The sequence below is a fragment of the Stegodyphus dumicola genome, chromosome 10, assembly GCF_044657685.1.
Source record: "Stegodyphus dumicola isolate Sdum_Otavi_A_Nest chromosome 10, ASM4465768v1".
In the NCBI taxonomy this organism is placed as follows: domain Eukaryota; kingdom Metazoa; phylum Arthropoda; class Arachnida; order Araneae; family Eresidae; genus Stegodyphus; species Stegodyphus dumicola.
In genome coordinates this window covers 75,441,107-75,463,426 of record NC_140777.1, presented here as the reverse complement: position 1 = coordinate 75,463,426, position 22,320 = coordinate 75,441,107, and the positions used below count along the sequence as shown (strand labels likewise).

Sequence of the window (22,320 nt, the reverse complement as noted above, 5' to 3'; positions counted from 1 at the left end):
GTCGGTTTTAAACTCAGTGTGGTGGTGTTTTTTTTTTTTTTTTTTTTTTTTTTTTTTTTTTTTTTTTTGGAGTTTCTGTTTTTTACAATTTTGAATGAATGTGTTTTGAGGTTTTATGTATTTTTTCCTTGCCGAGAAGTAAGAACTGAGTTGATTGAATGAAAAATATATCTCTAACGAAATTGGGGGAAATAAGTTTAAATGAAATGCAGCCAAAAATTTGCCTAATTTAATAGGCCATACAAGGAAGTCATGTGGTGTCCACATCAAATTTTTTACTGTTTATGGGCAGAGTAAATTTAATTCATTTTGAAAACATAAAGTTAGCCAAACAAATCTTTCTTGCCGATTCATAAAATCACCAGTGCTTTATAAACTCTTCGGGGGGGATACGAGCAGTCAAAATGTGCCAGTAAAGGCGTCACAATTATCTGAACTTTTATAAAGCTGGAATTTTGCTTGAAATTATATGTTTTAACATACATGCATACTATATGGAATAAGATGACTCATATGTTAGGGACAGTTTCGAATTTCTTATTCAGGATTTTTAAAATTATTAATATTGAATATCTTTTCAAGTTTCGGTAACTTTAATTATGTAAAATGAGAATTGGCCTTAGAAATACTTATGGTGTCACTGTTTCTCAAATTTAAAACGCTAGTGTATATTTTGAATAAAAAAAAATTTAAAAAAAAAATCTGAAATGTTTCAGATTTTAAATTACGTCCAAAGGGGCGTTTTTTAACATTTTGTGTGTTACCTTTCTTTATTAAATATCATGTTCCTCGCACTTAAACCATAAGATCCAGTGTAACAGCAATATCGCAAAATAGTTTTAAAACCAGCATATCTTTAGAATTTCCGATACAGAGATTCACGCGCTGGAGATAAAAATGTTTTTTCTGCACAACGTTGCCATTGCTCGCTTTGAAATCCTTGAGTTTGTTAATCAAAAATTCGTCAAAGTTTTAAAAAATAGGAAATCGATCATAAAACAAATTTCAAATTTCAAATTGGGTCTTCCACATGCTCATATTCGTTGGAGGATTACGTTATTCAAAATTCGATGACTCTATGTACCGTTGTTTTATCACAATACGAGAAATATACATACATTTATGCAGATTTTTCATTATTTAATTTCTTCAAATATAATGCAGGACTCTAACATTTTGTGGCAACAGTTTGAAAAGTGAACCGACATTTATGAGTCCGACGCAAAATGCCAAAACGAAACTAATAGTCCTTCGGGATTCAAATCCCTTTGAAATAAAAACAATGGCCATCGTGGGTTTTTTTTTTTTTTTTCGGGGGAGGCACTCTCATGGCTGTTGCCATTTTTCTGGTTGGTATCAGGTTTTATTGCACGAAACGATCTATTACCATTCCTATATCTATGCTTATTAACGTACATTAATTAAATACAATAAATTATCTAATTGTTTAAAAATCAAGGACTAAAAAATGAATAAATATAACAATCAAAGCAATTAAACAATCAAACCTCACTCCGACTATTCGTGCCAGTGCATGCGGTGTTACGCATATGCGATTCTTAGCAAATGAATTGGCTAGTCAAGTAAAAATAAACACAGATGTACGTAAAAAACAAGAACTTTTTAACAATTGTATTCTTTCATGTGTAAAGTCCCGTAGATATACTTCCGTGTGAAAACTGTAATAGTAGTAACTGCACAACCGAAGGGTTAAAGTAACCCTTTATTAACTCTTTAAAATTTACAGTGCGCCAATTCGACGCTAGCAAACTTCGCGAGCGGGGCTTTTTGAGTTTGCCTCTGTCTGAATACAATAGACGTTATATCTGTTGTGTTTTTACTTCCTTGCACGAAGTAAAAAGGAAGTATTGTAATCGCGAAAAGTTTCGGCCATCATATTTCAACGCAAATATCCATTTTCACCGCTGTCGAATGCAATTTAACGATGTTTTTGCTTGACATATGTACGTAAGGACAGAATAAAGGACTCTTTTCCCCCAAAAAATGTAGTAAAACTAATTTAAAATGAATTCTAAAGAGAATTTTTCGTGGCGTCTGTGCGTACGTATGTATGTATCTCGCATAACTCAAAAACTAGGAGTTTTAGAACGTTGAAATTTGGTATATAAGACTGCTATATCATATAGATGTGTGCCTCGTATTTTGGTTGCAATCGGCCGCACCAAAAGTATATAAATATACGTATATATATATCCACTCTGTTACTCGGCTCAGTGATCTCAGTTTCTTTATTTTTATATGTTTGTAAATTGTGCATTTTTTGCTTTAAAAATGGTTGAATTAGGCTGTTATTATCTTCCAATTAAGGTATTTATGCCTTTAGTAAATATGTATGCAATAGTTTTAGAATTATTAACAATTTAAAAGTTGTTTAAGTGACGTTAAGCCTAATAATTTTTCAGCCATTGCTTGTTTACATTTGAAACAACAAAATAGTAGATTTGTTGCCAATCTAGAGAAAGTAAGCTTCGCAATAACAAAGATAACGCCTTCTTTTATTATTGTGAATTAAATCATACGTAATCCATTCTGAAATTTATTCGAGGAAATAAATATTTAAGATTTACTTCACAATTTTCAATACAGACAGCTTGAGTTTTAATGTATTTTTGCCTTGTCGCGAATTGAGAACTGATTTAATTGAATGAGAAATTCTGAATCGTCTGTGAAAAACTGTTTCTTTTTTGTTGTTGTTGCTGTTCTTTGCTTAATTTCTTTTATACATCGTTTTAGATTTATAATAGTATTTGAATAGAACATGTGGCAATGATTAGATAATTCTTAAGATGATATAAATTTTGTTCATTTTGAGTTAAAAAATGAATGAAATGTAGCGCTGTTAAGTGAACCTATAGCGAGAGTGTCGCTTTGGTAAACAAATATAATGAATTTTAAAGAGTGCATTTATTCTATTGTGGTTTATGTGCTATCGATGAAGTAGATTTAATTCAATCCAATAAGTTTAAATTAAATGCAAGAAAGAAATGGGTATAATTTTATATTCCGTACAAGGAAGTCATGTAGTGCACACATCAGATTTTTTATTTATTATGAACTTTTAAAATGTTTTACAGAACTATATATATTGTAATAGAGACTAAAGAGAGTGCATAAAAAGACTGAAGAATTCCATGCGAATTACTTGCGTTCGTTACCAGAGCATAAATTATATACATTAGAAGAATTTTACATAAGAGAGAATTTTGCCCTTAGCAGCGCTTGCAAGATGCCATTTAATGGCCCATACATTAGTTAGTGAAATTTTAACAAAAGGCATGACAGTCTTTAACACTAAAATAATTTTTATTTTTTTATTTTTTATTTTATTTTATTTTATTTATTTTATTTATTATATATATATATATATATATAGTGTGTGTGTAGAAGAGAGTAAGTGAGTTTTGTGTAAGTGCCGTAATAAAATATTTAAATAATTTCTTTTCTTCTTTTTTCAGCTCTTTCACAGCTTAAGATTTATCTTTGATGATTTACTACACATTTCGGTCATTTTACTGTGAGTATATATAAACAGTAAAATGATATTATTTTATAGATATGTTACCGGCAATGTATGAAAATGTGCTATAGAACACATGGCCTGCTATTGGCTTTTGATAGAATGTCTGGCGTTTTTAGGTAAAGTACGAAATATGAGAATTATTATATACTTTAGCTGGGCATTATACATAATACCTAGGCATTTTTTGTAGAATCACAAATGCGCTTTAGACAAAGTATGAAAAAAGATCATGATAAGCTATTATTTAAAAGACGTTCATTCCTGAAAAATTCAAATGATATTTTGAAAAAATATGAAAGACTGCCATTAAAAATCTTTTATTCTAAACACGTAAAAAAATTAGTGAGATGATCTTGGTACACTATAATAAATTGGTGTTCTCGATCGGACTGGAAATCAATAAGACCTATCTGACAACGGAAAATAAATTTAGAAAAATCATAGGTTTGAAAAAATAGTGCCATTTTTAATACCTTTTTGTTTTTTCTTGCAGGGCTCACAAAGGTAGATGTACGGTTCAATATAATTCCTTGTAACATTTTTGTATTTTGTTTACAGTTTCTTCAACATTCTGTCACGGTCTCCGTGCTCAACAGTCAAACGAATTTCATGAATTCATGAAATAACTGACTCCTACTTAACAGGACAAACGAGTTTATTTTTGTCTTCCATAAACATCACTTCATAGCGAAGTAGTAAAATTTTGGAACTGACTGCATGAAACATTCCTTACAATAAAATAGTACTATATATGAGAAATAGGTATTTACCATTTAAATTTACGTATTACGCTACGTTACCAAACTGCTACCACTTATTTAAACTATGTGGACTGGCAAATTATCATTTCTACGAATGCTGTCACTTTACATGACTAGTCAAACTTATCATTTCACGCAGCAAAAGAGTTTTTAAAATTTTACATATTCTTTTTTTGGAATTTTTCAAAGTTATTACTGAAATTACCGTCTGATATGGATGTACAAATTACTTCGAAGAAGTTTTGTTGCTTTATGATAACAAAACCTAACATGGATATGGAATTATTTTGAAAGAATCAAGTGCGTAGGAATATTGTTACATCAACATTGAAAGTGAAAATATCATTGCGTTGGTTACAAGTGCTTTTTGTTATAAGTAGTTGCTAAGAAACTTTAGTAAATTTCTTGAAACACTGTATTTTTTCTTATTAATTGTTTTCCTAAAGCAATTTTTCTCGGAATGAACTACTGTTATGTATTCTGTTTCTAGGTTAACACGATACACATCATCGAAAATTCTCGTACAAGTAAAAGTCTGTAAGAATCCGCTGATTGGTGACAGCTTTCAGAAGGTGGGTCCTTTCTACCCGCTCATGTCGCTGTTCATTCATTGCTACTCGCTGATTATGCTCATTCACATCAGTCAGTGAACTCAGCAAGTCCAACTTGATGAAGATCGGGTCATGACACTGCAGGAGTATACGAAGAGTACGAAGTCCAAAATTCCACCGTAGTTGCTAGAAATCGATAAGAAGAAAAAAAATAAAGATTAAAATTGTGATAGATAAATCTTAACAGCCGCCATCAGATTTGTTGAACATCTTGCCCTTTCCAGATCAATGGGTCAAACAGCTTGTTATCCTGTCGTTAGTTTAATATTTATGCTGATCGTTGATATTTGAAGATAAGTGGTGTAAGGTAGACTTACTTTTTTTTACTTTTACACTGCTAAGGAGGACTACTGACCGGGAACAAGCCCTTGCAGTATGATGTCCGCCCTGCAGACATTTATTAAGTCTAAATTAAAAAAAAAAAAAAAGAGTATAGAGTCACATCTAGATAGGGAATACAAAGGACTACCTTGAATACATATGACATTCCTGATAGTATAGGTTACAAAAAAATAATAAATAAATAAAAAAAAAAAACTTAGAAGTACAAAGCTGCACTGATACAAAACTGGTAAAGGTAAAACAAAAACAGTAAAATTTAAGACTAACATTGGAATTTCAAGCCTGCAGTTATACATCACACTGACTTACTATTATACACTTACTATAATTCCGCACATTACAACATATTATGCAATATATTACTATAATACTGAAAAACACACTAACATAGTAAAACTGATACTACAAATAAAACACACTATATACACTGTTCGTATCAGAAAAGTACACACTGACATAGTAAAGCTGATACTACAAATAAAACACAACATATACACTGCTCGTATCAGAAAAGTAGACAATTCTGTACATGATGCTGTACTGTAACGCTAAAACTAAAGAACACTAGACAATAACCTTTGGAAACAGTCACAGTGAAATTAGGAATATAATATATTCTAGCAGAGTTAGAATACGAGTCATTTCAAAACATTAAATCCAGCAAAATATTTCAATACATATTTACAAAGTTCTACAACCAAGAAAGTCTGATTCAATACTACTATTATACATCACACTTACTTATCATTATACGACCCTAAACTATTATACTCCACATTAATAGAAAAATTTATTCAAGATACTTAACGGAATACTGTACATACATTGAAATAAAATGGCGAATACTACAAAATAACAGTCAATATACAATGTGCTTATCAGAAAGTTGGTTCTGCGGCCACGAATATTTGTTATAAACTGTTGCATTTTGCACAGTACTAGAAACTGTTACAAAACATTTGCACACAATATTTCATGGTACTAGCCGAGAGCTCTATATATGTATTTACTATTATACCGCAAACTTAATTGAAAACATAACTTAATTGAAAACATAATAAGGTAGACTTACTGAATGGCCAGTGAATATTATACGAGACATTTTACTATTAAGATTGAAAAACAACGCTAACTTACCTTTCGGTAAAAATCTAACAGTGCGTCTAAGCATAATTAGATTTTAGCTGATATTTTCTGTATACTCTCTATATTAGCCTTTCTTAGAGCATGAAACCCTGTGAAACGTAAACTGAAATAGATTTTAACTGAATATTGTTATTATTTTCCCCTGTTATCTGTCCATTATCAGTGTAAAACTGGAAAAATGGACAAATAGTCAAAAATCAGATGCAAATAAATTTTAAAATACCTTATACTTCAACAAAAATTTTAATAGAATAGAAACATCTAGTAAACATTTTAATTGTAACCAAACGACTGCCAGCCTAACTTCAAATCAAATTAAATCAAAGAAGCATAATTCATATTCACTTACAAACGAACTTCTCTAACTCGCATCAGGGTACTTAGGTAGACATCTTTTGTAATTTATCAAATAACTGTTTCAAAGTACAAAAGGATTATTTACATCTTTTGTACTTTGTTGAAGGATTCATGATTTTCCTTCTTAAGTAATTACCCAGTTGTACAGAATTCAAATATTTGATTTTTTCCCTCCAAAGATAAACTTTCTGCATCTGAAACTGACCGCAGAAATGCTTTCAAGATCACTAACTTTCAAGATCTATTTAGGAAATCGGTGTACTTGTCACACTCAAGGATGTCGAATGTCAAGCAGAACTATACGCATCGACAGAGGCTTTGAACTGGATTAATAAAAAATTAACCGTTCAATGTTTTACAAATATTTATACTGATGTCTTATTTGCGCTTCAGGCACTCGCCCAACCAGATCATAAAAAATCGACTGATTAATGAAATAAAAGACTTGTTTAAAAAGGCTGAAATAAAGCATATTGTCACATTACACTGGATGAAAGCACGCAGTGGAATTGTCGGAAATGAAAGGGTTGCTAAAATGGCGGCACTTGGCGATGGAACAGATAATTTTGATAGCCAAGATTCAAGAAAAAATACAATTACTGAATTGGAAAATTGGATTTATACAGAATGGGATTTTTGCTGGGAGTCGGCTAACAAGCAAAAAAGAGTTAATAAAAAATATAAAGTTAAATAAGAAGACGAATATTATAAATGATGTTGCTATAAATCAGGTACTGACTAATCATGGGAGTTTACTGGCTTATTTTAATCGGTTCCATCTACAGAATAAAGACAAATGCTTATTTTGTGATAAGTTTGGGGTCGCCAGGCACTTTCTCGATGAATGTACGCTTACCCGGAATGCAAGAGAGAAATACAGAAAGAATTTTAAGGAAGATTTTAAAAGAAACTACTCAAACTTGAAAGATTTTGCAAAGATAATAATGAAAATTATAAATACGAACAAAGATAAAACTGGAATTCGGCACTGAGACTCAGATTTTGGATTTCATATGTTTTTTTTCTGGCCAGTTTTAATTTATGTAGCAAAACTACATTTGATACAAAGATTTAAATCAGGGACACTTCGTATAATAATATAAACAATACAACTTGGTAATAAAACGAGTTGCATGCAGCAAGATTGGTCTTCATTTGAACCACAATGGGTCATTTAAAATTTATTTGATCATATTCAAAGAGAACTTCAAAATATCACTTCAAATAAGTTTATATCAAAATCATGACTCCTAAACATGTCGCTTAAAATGCTCACGAATGACTGCTCAACAATTTCATTAAAGGTATCAGAATGGCTCTCCAGGTTTCCAGCTTGAATTAAGAATTAAAGTGGCAAAAATTGAAAGTATTAGTAAGAAAACAAAATATATTACTTTACTTTTACAAAGTAAAGGAAGTATTGTTATCGGGGAAAATATAGGGTATCGTATTTCAACGAAAATATCCACTTTGGCAGCTCTGGAATCCATTTGAATGATGATTTTGCTTGACATCTGTACGTACGGACAGAATAAAAGACATTTTTTTCCAGAACGGAGTGTAAAATGGATTTAAAATGGATTCAGTACAGACGTTTTCGTGACGTCTGTACGTACGTATGTATCTCCCATAACTTAAAAATTAGAAGGCGTAGAGTGTTGAAATTTTGTATACGGAAGTGCTATAACATGTAGTTGTGCACTTCCCTTATTCATTGCAATCGACCGCACCAGTGTATATCAATATGTATATGTATTCCCACTCTGTTATCCTGCTCGGTGAGCTCAGTTTTTCTATTCTTAAATGTTAAGAAATTGTGCATTTTTTGCTTTAAATGTAATTGAATTATGCTATTCTTATGTTCCGGGAATGGGTTTTATGCCTTTAGTTAATCTGCATGCAATGATTATAGAATTATCAACAGTTTAAAAGTTTAGGTTACGCTACTAGGCGTTATGAGACTGCCATTTGTTTACATTCGAAACTCTTTTAGTAGAACAGTAAATTAAGTTGCACCAACTTCGGTCTGTTTTTCCTAAGTGTGACCAGAAGTTCAATTTAAGTTTCGTATACCAAAATTTTGTCTTTCTGCCCGATGACCAGAAACTTGTTTTTGTGTAGAAACTCTAATTCAATTGTAGAAATGGATTTTAAATTATTTTTAACTGCATTTGGTGTTTTAGTTGTTAGTCCAAAGGGGTTTCAGTCCAGAAGGACTATTACTTTCGTTTCGGCATTTTGCATCGGACTCCTATAAATGTCGGTTCACTTTTCAAACTGTTGCCACCAAATTTTAGAGTCCTGCATTATATTTGAAGAAATTAAATAATGAAAAATCTGCATAAATGTATGTATATTTCTCGCATTGTGATAAAACAACGGTATCTAGAGCCATCCAATTTTGAATGACGTAATCCTACTGCGAATATGGACATCTGAAATCCCAAATTTGAAATTTGGAATTTGTTTTATTATCGATTTCATATTTTGTAAAACTTTAAAGAATTTTTGAGTAACAAACGATTTAAAAGCGAGCAATGGCAACACTCTACGGGAGGGACCTTTTTATCTCCAGCGCGTCGAACTGTGTATCGGAAATTCTAAAGATATGCTCATTTTAAAATTATTTTGAGACATTGCTATTGAACTAAATTTTATGGTTTAAGTGCAAAGAACATGATATTTAATAAATAAAGGTAACACAAAAAACGCTAAAAAAAACAGCCCTTTGGAAATAATTTAAAATCTAAAACATTTAAGTTTTTTTTACATTTTTTTTTTATTTTTTTATTTTACAATTTTTAATGACGATAGAGTTTTTATATACAGTGTCTCACAAAAGTGATGGGACACTTGTGCTTTACAAAAGGAAACTGTAATAAAATAAATTAAAGAACATGTAAGCATTTTTTGTGGGTGTGTTTCATACTTAAATTTAGTAACAATTATTACATAACATACATTTTCTCATAATATTAAAATATTAATTTAATAAAAGTACAATTGTTTAGAACGGAGCAAAAAATGGCTCACGTAAGTGATGGGACACCATTAGATACTACTACGTACTTACAATAAAAATATTTTTGGGGTTTTTATTTTTATTCAAAAGCAATTGGCAATAATTTATAAAATCGTTTGTAGTATTTTGCTCCAGTTTGATTTGGAATTTTTGTGTTTTTTAGCTCTGTGCAGCCATGAATGCTAAACGAAAAGAAACTTTGCCCGAAATTCGAAAATTAGTTATTAATTGCATATTGAACGTGGAAAATCTATTAGAGAAACTGCTGAAACAGTTAACTTGAGTCATTCAACAGTTTTCAATATCATTAAACGATATAAAAAGAATCATATGATTCAGGATAAAAGAAGACCTGGCCGACCATCAAAGCTATCCAATGGAATAAAGCGAATTATCTTTCGAAATATTTAAAAAAAATCCAAGAATGAGTGCTCCTAAAGTTGCTGCTGATTTACAAGCATTATATGGAGTAATTGTTAATCCTTAGACTATTAGAAGAGTAATTCGATCTGCTGGATATCACGGTAGAGCAGCCAGGAAAAAATTCTGCGTAAGTGAAAAGAATAGAAAACTCAGACTGGCTTTCGCAAAATCCACATAAATAAGAATTCTGATTACTGGAATGAAGTTATATTTTCTGATGAAAGTAAATTTAATATATTTGGTTCTGACGGTAGAATCTTGGTGTGGAGAAAACCCGGGGAAGAATTTCGCAAACAGAACTTGGTGCCAACAGTAAAACATGGTGGAGGAGGAGTTATGGTATGGAGTTATGGTATGGGGTGTCCGCTGGAGTTGGTAATCTTGTTTTTATTGACAGTGTAATGGATCAGTATAAGTATATTGACATTTTAAATCAAAATTAGAAATCTTCAGCACGAAAATTGAACCTTCATAACGATTTTAAATTCTACCAGGGCAATGACCCCAAGCACACTGCTTTGAACGTTAGACTCTGGCTGCTGTATAACTATCCTGAAATAATAAAAACACCACCACAACCTCCAGACTTAAATCTCCATAGAGAATATCTTGCAAGAATTGGTATCAAGAATTCGCAAATACACCATTTCTTCAAAACAACAATTAAAATCGGTGCTTCAAGAGGAATGGGGTAAAATCACTCCAGAAATCACAAAAAAATTAGTCGAAACCATCCCAAGAAGATTAAATCATGTTTTAAAAGTAAAAGGATATCCAACAAAATAATAAAACCTTTTAAAAATTAAAATGTTTGGATAAATATTTGATGGAAAAGTAAGTGTCCCATCACTTATGTGAGCCCTTTTTTGCTCCGTTCTAAACGATTGTATTTTTATGAAATTATTATTTTAATATTTTGAGAAAATGCATATTATGTAATAATTGTTACTAAATTTAAGTATGAAACACACCCACAAAAAATTTTAGTTTTTTTAATTTATTTTACTACAGTTTTCTTTTGTAAAGCACAAGTGTCCCATCACTTTTGTGAGACACTGTATTTTTGCCTTCCCGCGAAGTGAAAACTGAATTCACTGAATTCGAAATACATCTTCAATTAAATTAGAGAAAATAAATTTAAATGGAGAGCGGCAGAAAGTGTGTATAATTTAAAAGGCCGTAAAAGGAAGTCGTGGGGTTCACATTAGATATTTTACTTTTTCACTGCTCTAAGACTTTTGTGGATTTCTTTATGCACTGAAAAGTGGAAAAAACAATGTTATATTTCCACCCTTTTATATTATACTCTCGACCCAGAATCGAAGCTATTGTAACATCTTTTGTATCTGTGAGTGTACAAATATTAGACGTCAGGTGATATTATGCAAGTTTCAGACCACGTGCTGCTATTCTGTCAAAATTTAAGATATAAGCTTACATTTTGTTAATAAATTCTAACAATAAGTGCAAAATATCCGAATCTCTAAAGGTTTCATTTTGTATATGTATTTCATAAAATTGTAAACATATATTTTTAAAAGGTAAATTATAGTTAAAATACCTTTTCTAAAAGGTATTTTAACTATTAAAATAAGGAAGATAATTCTCGCTCAGATTAGTGTTCAGAACATCGTGTTCATTGTCCTATTAAAGAAACTTAATAAGTTTGTTAATTACACTAGAATAAACTAATTTTAATTGTTGTAGTTGTATACGTCTTATCCATTAATTGTTACCTGTCAAGTTTTACTTACTTTGCTTTTTGTGAGACATCTAAAAAATCTCAAGTTTGTTTCGTTTACTAATTAAGGAGAGCTCCATTACGCAATCATCATATAATTTTAGATTGCAGGAACAAAATTTATACAAACACAAGGTAAAATACAAGTTACAGGAATCGCGGCAAATACACTCTTTTGCAAAAAAATCGAAGCACCATGAAGGAAATGGTTGCTTTTGATGAAATTGAATGTATCTATAGCTCATACACAGATAATAAAATGATAGTAGCTGTTCACGGCTCACAATCAGCCACTGAGTGTTCAAATTAGTAGTTGGTCGAACCTTCCCTGGCGGCAATGCATGCTTGAATTCGTCGAGGCAAGGAGTGGTAGAGGTTCCTAATGTCATTTTGCGACACATTCTGCCAGACATTCATCAGTTGTCGCTCCAGATTTGCGATATTTTGTGGCAGCCTACTATGCCCCAGACATGCTCGATGGGTGAAAGGTCTGGTGGCCTTGCTGGCCAAGGAAGCGTATCAACGCACGGAGACAGTCCAGAGATATGCGAGCTGTATGGGGCTTGGCATTATCTTGCTGGAAAATGGCCCCAGGATGACGCGCCATGAACGGTAATGCAACCGGCCGCATGTTGGTATCAAAATATCTTTGAGATGTTAAAAATATACGGAGGATGACCTGCTTTCATAAGAAATAGCGCCCCACACCGTCACACCAGGGGTTATGGCTGTCTGCTTTTGTAAAACAAAGGCTGATACGAACCTCTGGCCTCATCCTCTCCAGACACGAACACGGTGGTCATCTGCTTCAAGAGTGAAGCGGGATTCATCGCTGAACACATACGATGCCTATCTGATGGCAGCCATGATGGTCGGCTGCGACACCACTCTAGACGACTCCGCCGATGTTGTGGGGTCAAAGGCAAACATCGTAAAGGCCTCTGTGAGCGTACCCCACCTCAGACAAGCGCTGTGAGACGATGGACGGTACCATGGGAGGTATAGACGTGTGGCTGTAGTACGTTACCGTTGGGGCGGTTTGGGCCTGGCGAACAAACATCCTATCTTGCCTCGCATTTGTGCTCTTTGACCTTCCACAGCCTTCATTTCGCTGACAATTTCCTTGTGGCAACCATTGCTGCCAACTACATTGCACAGCAGTGTCTATAAGCTGCAGGTAGCGGGAGGCCGAATTCTCGGTTTTACACCCAACTTCACGTAACCCTACAGTGCGACCACGTTCGAAGTCGTTTAGTTGTCTGTAAGGTCTTCGATATCGTCACAATGGCATCTTTAGTTGCTTCTTTACGGAATTACAATGGCAGCAAAAAAAAAAAAAAAAAAGATAAATTTTCCACCTCTGTTACTATGTTGGTTTTATACTTTGCGAATTGCGCGCTATGATCGCAATCCCTGTTCATTTGTCTTGAAACATTGATCATTTGCATGCTCGATCAAGATGTTTTTGCATACTAAATTTCGTCACGATTGCAAAAGTCCTTCTTAGTGCTTCCATTTTTTTGCAAAAGAGTGTATTAATCCAAGACATGCACTTCTAATTACAAATCTTCTGAAAATAAATCAGATGATTTTACAAAACACTTTTCAAAAACTATGATAATGAAGGTTTAATAAAACTGAAATATGATATTTGTTTAGTTCTCTGACTACTTGTCCTGCGATTTCTACGGGCAACATAAAGGTAGCAAAATTTGCTCATCCGTTATGTACGTGGGCTTGCGTTTTTCTTAGTATTAAAAGCGTATCACGCTGTTTCAGTGTTTAACCATCAGTAATACATTTTGCGCAGTGCTTAGACTCTAAAAATTACCTTAAAAAAACAGGTGGGACTGATTTCCTTTTAAATGTAATATATTTGCGTAACGTTTGCGAATTGGTATATAGATTTCAAATGTAATATAAAAAATACTCAATTTTTGAAGCGATTTTTTTAAAAAAATTGAACAGTAAGAGAATTAGGGCTCTCACGGTGCTAAATTTCAGCTAGCAAAATATTCTTTGTGATATAAATAATTATTAAAAACTTTCGTATCTTTAAATGTTTTGCACTTAAATATTCCTTCTTCTTTCTTAATAAAATGCTTTCAGGAAGCAAGGTATAAATTTAATTACGAATACACTCACGTGATGGTTAAAGTGACCAGCAAAATGGACGTTTGTGATTGTTGTCACTTCCTAAGTCTGTTTACTAAGCTTTCAACTTAATCAAAACTTGAATGAAAAAATAGTGAAGTTAAATATATTCATTCTCGATCATCTCCCACAAATGCTGCAAATTAAAATAAAATATGGAACTTTGTTCGTTTTTAGGTCATTAAAGCGTAATGAATATTTTGTAAGGATCCTAAGTTTTACTAACTTTTATTTTATTTTAAAACTTTTCTATCTTTCTTATTTTCCACTTCCGGCCAGAATTAAATGCTTTAACTTGTTTATGCAAATTGTACTTGCTAACGCCCAAGTATTTAAGTTGTGGCTTTTAGCCAAGAGTTACAGAGGGAGAGGAAGCGAGCCGCTTGCCACTTGCCACTTGCCACTGCATTCTTACGAGTTTTCAATTAGTTGCTGCTTGCCTTTAAGGCCAGAAGTTTACCCCTCTTGATATTTGAAAACGTAGTTTTGATATTTGTAGTTTCAGCAGCTCGGCGTACTACCTACGTCCCCCTTTTAAAAAAGGCCAGTCTTAGTGTTAGGCATTTGTTTACTAATTTCAAAGTTAGCTTTTAGTTAGAGTTTTATATTTTTACGTTCAGACCACAAGTGGTTGGTCTCTGTATCCCGAAGTACGGAAGCACCTGTAAAGTAATAGAGAATAAAGAGTTCAGTATACCTTTCTTGCTTGTGTGGTCTATTCCACACAATCTGGAACATAGCTTTAGTAAGCTCTCTGTTCTTATACAGAATATGTTATATTTCCGAAGCAAGTTAAAAGACATACAAGTCCGCACAATTTTGATTCGAATTTTTGCTTGTAATTTTACAGAACTTGACATAACAGTTTTGTAAAACACTTTGTAACTTTCGCATCTTTGTAAGTCAAAGTATATGTATTCTTAAGACATAATAACACGCCGAACAAATACTAATTCAGAAGTCAAACAACAAAAATCAGCCTTATATTTTCAAAATTTTTCACCGTGATTAGATAAGATAAGAAAGCCTGGACAAGAATAAGCCAGTGGCGCCATCTGTTGATGAAACCAGAGATCCATCTTTGCCACCGAAGGCAAAGATGGATTGGAATTAGGATCTTTAACTATTTGTTAGCGACTTAGGAAGACTTAGGAAATGACAACAATCACAAACTGTGACGGAAATTTATTATAACTCTGAAAAAGTTTGAAAATATAACGCTGATTTTTGTTGTTTGACTTCTGAATTAGTATATGTACTCTCTCACATTTAAAGAACAAAAGCGGGAAGACTTCTTTTCCAAATATCCTACACCCTCAGATTAATTATGTTTGATCTAATATCATATTTTTTTTTGGCGTTGAACCTTGCATTCATATAAACAAAAGATATTTTTCAATGTATTGCCACTGATTTTTAATAGACTGCTATTGATTTTTAATGATTGTCATTAATTAGAAAACATTTGCAAGCAGCGATCAACGAGATGTTTCAGATCATAAGCTTAGAATTATCCCAAGAACCGATTTTTGCATTATTAACCGATTCAAGGTTAGAAACCGCACTGTACACGTATATAAACATTTTAACCCAAGGACTATGCCAGATAAATATTTTATCGTACTTAGCATGTAACTACATGCTATTTATTGTCTACTACCTTTATATAAATTTTATCTTACCCTTTTATGTTTTAGTTCTTGATACTTAAGATAAGTTAAGAGTTCTAGAAAGATGGAAGTTCAAATCTTTGTAAATAACAAAGATCTTCTATGAATAGAATCGAATTTCTGATACTGACAAATTTTGATTATCGATACAATGAGTCACAGAGGTTTTTAATCTTAAGGAGATGGTATCACAGAAGATATACTCTAGAAATACCTACCAGTGATATTGCTTTACTGATGAGAGGTTAAATTTAAAAGTGGGTCCGAAAATATATAACTAAGGCTATGTAACATTTTTAGTGATCTCCAGAGGTTCTATACTAATTGATTTCAAATAAAATTGAAATTGAAAAGCTAAAAAGTATTGTGTTGTTAGACCTATTTGGTCTTAAAAATTGCGCAATATGCTGCAAAAAATATGAAATAATAGGAAGAAATATTGTAGTGAGCTCGCCAAAAAGTTACCCGGAGCTGTGGCTCCAAAAAATAGTTCAACGTAGTATTTTTAAAAATATTAACATGTAAGTATATTTTTTAAATATTAACATGGAAAGTTGAAAAAATAGCCTACACGCGAAATAAAATACTGTTAAAATCAATTGTTGGAAACTTGTGAATGCCACAAAAAAAGAGCAAAACCTATCGATGTGATAAGTGAAAAGTTAACACATATAAAACTGAAAGACGGAACAAGTTAAAACATATTAAAACATAAAATTACAAAAAATATAAAAATTATAAAAATTACAAAGCGGAAAATAGTAAATTAGCCCAATTGGACTTCCAACTAGGCTTTTCAAGGGAAATTTAGTTGAATGTCAAACTAAGCTAACACCATTACGCGTTTCGCCGAAACAGACAATTGAAGCTCTTGTGTGACGAAAAATTTTTTAAATAAAATGAATTGTCCCGAAAAAATCTTTTGGATCTTCAATTCTCAGTTCCAATTTACCGATGCGTCCGCAGAAAAACACATCAAGGTGTAAGAAAAGATAAATGCAACTCCGAGCAAAACTGAATTAAAATAAAAATAAAATAAATAGCGGTCTGCTATTAGTCAAACTATACAATAACGTACGGGCTGGACCTGCTAGCTTAAAGAATGAAACCTTTATGAATATTATGGTTCTTAAATTAAATTCTAATGAAAACAAACGCCGTGGGTCTTGCTAAGACCAAGAAAAAAGATTTTAAAAAAACACACACACACACAAAAAAAAAAAAAAAAAAAAAAAAAAAAAAACATAAAAAACAGACCTGTGGCTGAGCTGTCCTCTTGATCGCGAAACATACTATTTGAAAAGGGGTGTTATCCCCTCCGTGTCTTACAAAGCCATCCCTCTCGTCGTGTGACGTAGGCGGGTGAAAAATTGTCACTTCGTATCAGCCAATGCGATTAGATTGTATTTTGGCGGGAACTCGTATCCCCCCGTGTTAAAGAGAGGTTGAAAGACTCGAAAAGTACTACTCAGTTATAGTTCTTGTTCGCACCAATTCTTTTGAACACCAGTTGCTTGTTCAAATATAACAAAACAAAACAAAAAAAAACAAAAAAAAAATCATAATATTTTCCCACCATTTTGGGGAAGCAAAATTGGAAACTAGTTATTAAAATAATCGCGAAACTATGTATTAGGATGCGATAGTATATGTGCATGTGAGTTTTCATGTAGATCAGCGTGTTTCAAAAAGAATATACGTATTTCGAATGCATATATATATTAAACTCTATGACATACGAATATGGAACTTTACACTGTACATATGTACATATGTACGAACCTCTCAAGTTTAGATTACAGATGTTACAGATGTTTAATGTGTCCTCCATCAGCCACAAGAACAATATTACCTCGATACTCAAATTCCTCCCATAGTCGGGCAGGCATGTCCGTCGTCACTGATGTTATGGCAGTACGGATCTGGTTCTTCACCTCTTCCAGATTTTGTGGGAGTGGTGTTACATAAACGTCTAAACACCATACATAAACGTCCACAGGAAGAAGTCACAGGGTGTCAAATCCGGTGACCGTGGAGGCCGGCTGAGACATGCTAAGTCGTCAGCTCCTTGACGATCAATCCAACGGTTCAGTGGAGTTTCATTCAGATAATTACGCACTTGGCGACACCAGTGAGGAGGGGGTGCCCCGTCTTGTTGAAAAATGAAGTTGTCTTCGTGCAGCCTTGGAAACAACCAGTTTGAAACATAGCGAGATACAGCTGACCGTTAACCGTGTTTCCATCAAAGAAGAATGGGCCGTAAACAGATGATCGGGATATCGCACAAAACATATTGATTTTGGGCGAATCTTGTACATGTTCAATGGCTGCATATAGGTTCTGTAGGCCCCAAATCCGAATATTGTGTTTGTTTACATGACCACTAACATAAAAAGTCGCTTCATCACTGAACACGATGCATTGTGCGAAAGTGTTATCATTGCCAATAGCATCAGTAATCTCGTTACAATGCCACACGTTTGCGTTTGTCATCAGGAAGCAGAGCCTGTAACAAATGTAACTTGCACGGCTTCATAACCAACCGTCGTCTCAAAACACTCCAAATTGTTGTTGTAGGCAATTGTAACTCCCGACTGGCACGACGAGTTGATTTTGAAGGACTACGTTGGAAAGCAGTTTGAATTCGTGCAACATTTTTGTCGAGCACACGAGGGCGGCCAGGACTCTTTCCTTTACATGCACATCCTGTATTTACAAACTGTCGATATCATCTGCGAATGTTCCACCCATTTGATCACTTTGGTACATCAACTTGAAACGTATTTGCACTGTAATCACGAAATTGCACTTCGCAAACTCGAGAACACAAATTGATTTCTGCTGAGGAGTAGCCATTTTAAACATGTGACAGTTACCACGCAAAACAGAAGACAACTGACATCTAGCGGCTATTAATATAAACTACGTTTTCGTTTCGCCAATAGCCAAGCCAAAGCGCCGTCATCGATAGTTTGGACAAAATAACACTTTGTAATACGTATATTTTTTTTTGAAACACGGTTATATAAGCTAGTGAATGTATGCTAGTTGGGGATGTAATATTTTTTAAAGAAATCAGATTTGCCAATAGCGTACATGCACTTTCTTATGAACTGCAATATCATACTTCATACTGAAACTTATCCAGGGTGTCTCAAAAGGTTGTCGTCAAACTTAAACATGTTAATCTGTCATACCATAACAATTAAGATTTACGTACAAACTTGTGTCCGAAAATGCGAACGGCGACCTCTAAATGGCAATGTTCGCAGGCTTATGGGAGAGTAGGGGGGATCATTTCAGGCAAGGACGCTGCAGGAGAAAGATGAGTCGGTTTACTAACTCAGTTCTTTGTGTACACGTTGTGTGACATTTTGTGGAAAAAGTGATGACGGATCTCATGGTTGACGTTCCAGCAACTACACGCCGAAACATCTGGTTTCAGCATGATGGAACGCCTGCACATTTTAACAGAACTGTGAGGGAATACCTCGATAGGGGATATTCTGATCGCTGGATTGGCAGATGCGGACCATTTGGATAGCTATCGAGATCCCCCGACCAAACTCCCCTGAATTTCTACCTGTGGGGATACATGAAGTCCGTGGTGTACGAGACGACCGTAACATCAGACATAGATCTCATCGCGACGATCTTGGAAGCGGTGACAAGTATTCGTGACATAACTGTCCATTTTGAACGGATCCGTGAACTCATGCATCGACGTTGTGAAGCATTCATTCTGATGAATGGAAAGAATTTGGAACATTTCTTATGATTTAACTATGTTCCTTAATAAAAGTCACATTCACAACTCTTTCGACATCCTTTCATTTTTTTCCCTTTACGCTTACGAACATTGCCCTCTAGCAATCGCCATTCGCATTTTCGGACGCAATGGTATGACAGACCAGCATGTTAAGTTTGGCAACGACCTTTTAGGACACCCTGTATGGCGCATATTATTCATCTCTATTATTTTCTTCTTCTTCTTCAAAAAAATACTCTACTTTTAATTAACATTTATATATAATATAAGAATATATAAATATATACAAATATGTTCAGATGTATATTTTACATTTTTGAAGATATCAAGCAGCAGCAGGCAAAGCGGAAAAGCAAATGCGATATGTTCGAGATGAAATCACAGTTTAAAGTAATAAAGCTATAGTTTGCAATTTTTCCGTTGGCTTATAAAAATTTCGGTTTTGTTAAAAATTTCGATTTTCGAATCTTAAATCAGAGTTTGCGGCATGAGCGTCAAACAAGTCATATGATGCCTATTAATTTTGAAATGATGCAGTTTAGAAATAACGAATTATTGTTTTAGGACAAAAAAGGGTTATATCTGTATTAAAATGAAGAATCAAAGGTTATGTTAGGTTATTTTAAAATGGCAAAGCAATGAGCAATATGTAATAATGATGACTGTCTGGAAAATGGTTAAAGATATTTCTGTTTCTGTGGATTTACATCTTAATTGTCTGTTCCTCTTTTTCAGTACAGAGGTATCATCCATTACGATGCAGCATGCATCTGTCAAAAGACATCTTGTGAAAAATATCTCTTAAACTAGGAACAGAAATTGAATATGTCTCCCCTCATGATGGCTCTTTTCTGTATCTTTACGATGCCTGGTAACCTGGGATTCCTTCTTTCTGAAGTAAGAGTAAGAATTTCTAGACTTTTTGAACTATTTAAGTAATTTAAATTTTTTTGAAATTTCGGAAGTGATTATTCTAATGTAAAATGAGTTACTAGTAACTTAATTAAATTATGCATATTATCAGAATTATTGTATTAGGAATGCATATTATCATAGCATTTTATTAAATATAAACTGGCAGCTTAATTATCAAGATGCACGATTCTAGGTTAGATTTTCATTACGATGAAGCTGTGGTTAACAATGAAGCTGTGGTTCATTACGATGAACCTGTGGTTAAGGACACAATTACGGAAAATGCTAACTGACTGCAGGGGCGTAGCTAGTGTTTTCAGCACCGGGGGAAAACTGTAAAACCCCCTTGCCTCACCCTAGTTACGCTACTGACTGGATAGTATTTGCATTTGCATAAGGGAAAGAAACAAAAATCTTAAAAATAATAAAATCCTGAATTGAAATCCGAACGAACTATTGCTGTTTCGTGGCCATTATAGGTTAGTAATTAATCTATCGGAAGGCATAATTTAAATTTCAGATTAGAAAAATTTAACTAAAAATTGAAGAATCTGAGCAAAATAACATCATAATCTTCAATAACTTAGCTGTTTCACTGCGAATTTTACCAGGGTGTAAGGTATGTTTTTGTCTGTACTAAACACTTTTATATGTTCTGAGATAAAAGATTGAGATTGACTATTGTTTTAGAATATTTTTTATAAATTAGTTTTACTCCTTTCATAAATTTATTTCTAGTAGCCTGCATTACGGAAATTTATACAGCTGGAAAAGGGTTTCAACTTAAAAAATTAACATTTCTAATGTTTCGATTAATTTTTTTCCCAAGAACGAGCTCTAGCCATTATAAGCGTTAGCCATTCCTAAGCCCGGAAAGGGTGGTCACTTTATTGTAGACGCACCTAATGCACTTCAGTGGCATGGTGCATCGAGACACCTTGGTACCTAGGCTAGAAGCATTACCCCGTGTAGATCAATAGTTTAAGTTACGAACGATAACAGAAAATAACCTGATAATTGGTATAGAAAAGGGTTTTTTTTTATTTACATTTTAAATTTAGACTTATGATTCAATTAAAATTCATTATGGATCTTTAAAGGCACAGAGGCGACGAGGTGGTGACTATCTGAAATAAGCAGGTTAGTGACAAGTATAAAGAGCTAAGTGTGAGTAATGGCAGCTTGAATCCGTAATAGCAAAGGCAAGGAAATCACAAGGGCTATGTAACAGTTATAAAGGCAAGAATAAGCGTAAGTAGCAAAAACAATAATAAAATCAATCAAAAGCATAGAGGCTTAGGGTTGCAATACAAACTAAAATATAATGACTTAAGCATAAGCACAATAATAATCTTTAAGCATAAAAATAGAGCATAATGACTTAATTAGCATAATCAGAAGCAGATTTGACACAGGTATTTCAATTACACATTATTTACATTTGTACAAGAACCAAATATTTCCTCAAAGATGTCAAAAACAACAAACAATTTATCTATTGGATGTTCAGTGGTCTGGAGTACAGGTAATTTGACAGATATCTTTCTAAAGACAGACATAAGAGAGATACCTTTAAACATATTTGCAAGCTCTTTGAAGAATTTGACAATTTCGAACAGTCCATTTAATGCAGAATCATTGCTATTATTATCAGGGTTACTGGGAGGGCTTAATCTACCCTCAGGTTTACGTTGTTGTCTTTGGTTGTTCACACGATTGGCATATGACATACCTTCTTTGAGACCAGTATTCATGGAGTTCCCACTGACCCTCAGGGGGGCGGAGGAAGGTTTGTTTACATTAGTAGCAGGACTTCCTTTGCCAACTTTATCGTCAGTATTAGCAACATTATTAGTCTTAATATTATC

The 22,320-nt window shown here is 33.4% G+C and overlaps 1 long non-coding RNA gene across 1 annotated transcript in view; it reads right to left on the bottom strand.

Moving 5' to 3' along the window:
* Positions 1-3,053: 3,053 nt before the first annotated feature.
* The window catches only part of LOC118185263 (uncharacterized), a 181,547-nt gene continuing 162,280 nt past the window's right edge, over positions 3,054-22,320 (bottom strand). The window contains exon 4 of the long non-coding RNA XR_015043447.1: positions 3,054-5,039. This is a non-coding gene — a long non-coding RNA (uncharacterized LOC118185263). The remainder of the gene's footprint in view (positions 5,040-22,320) is intronic.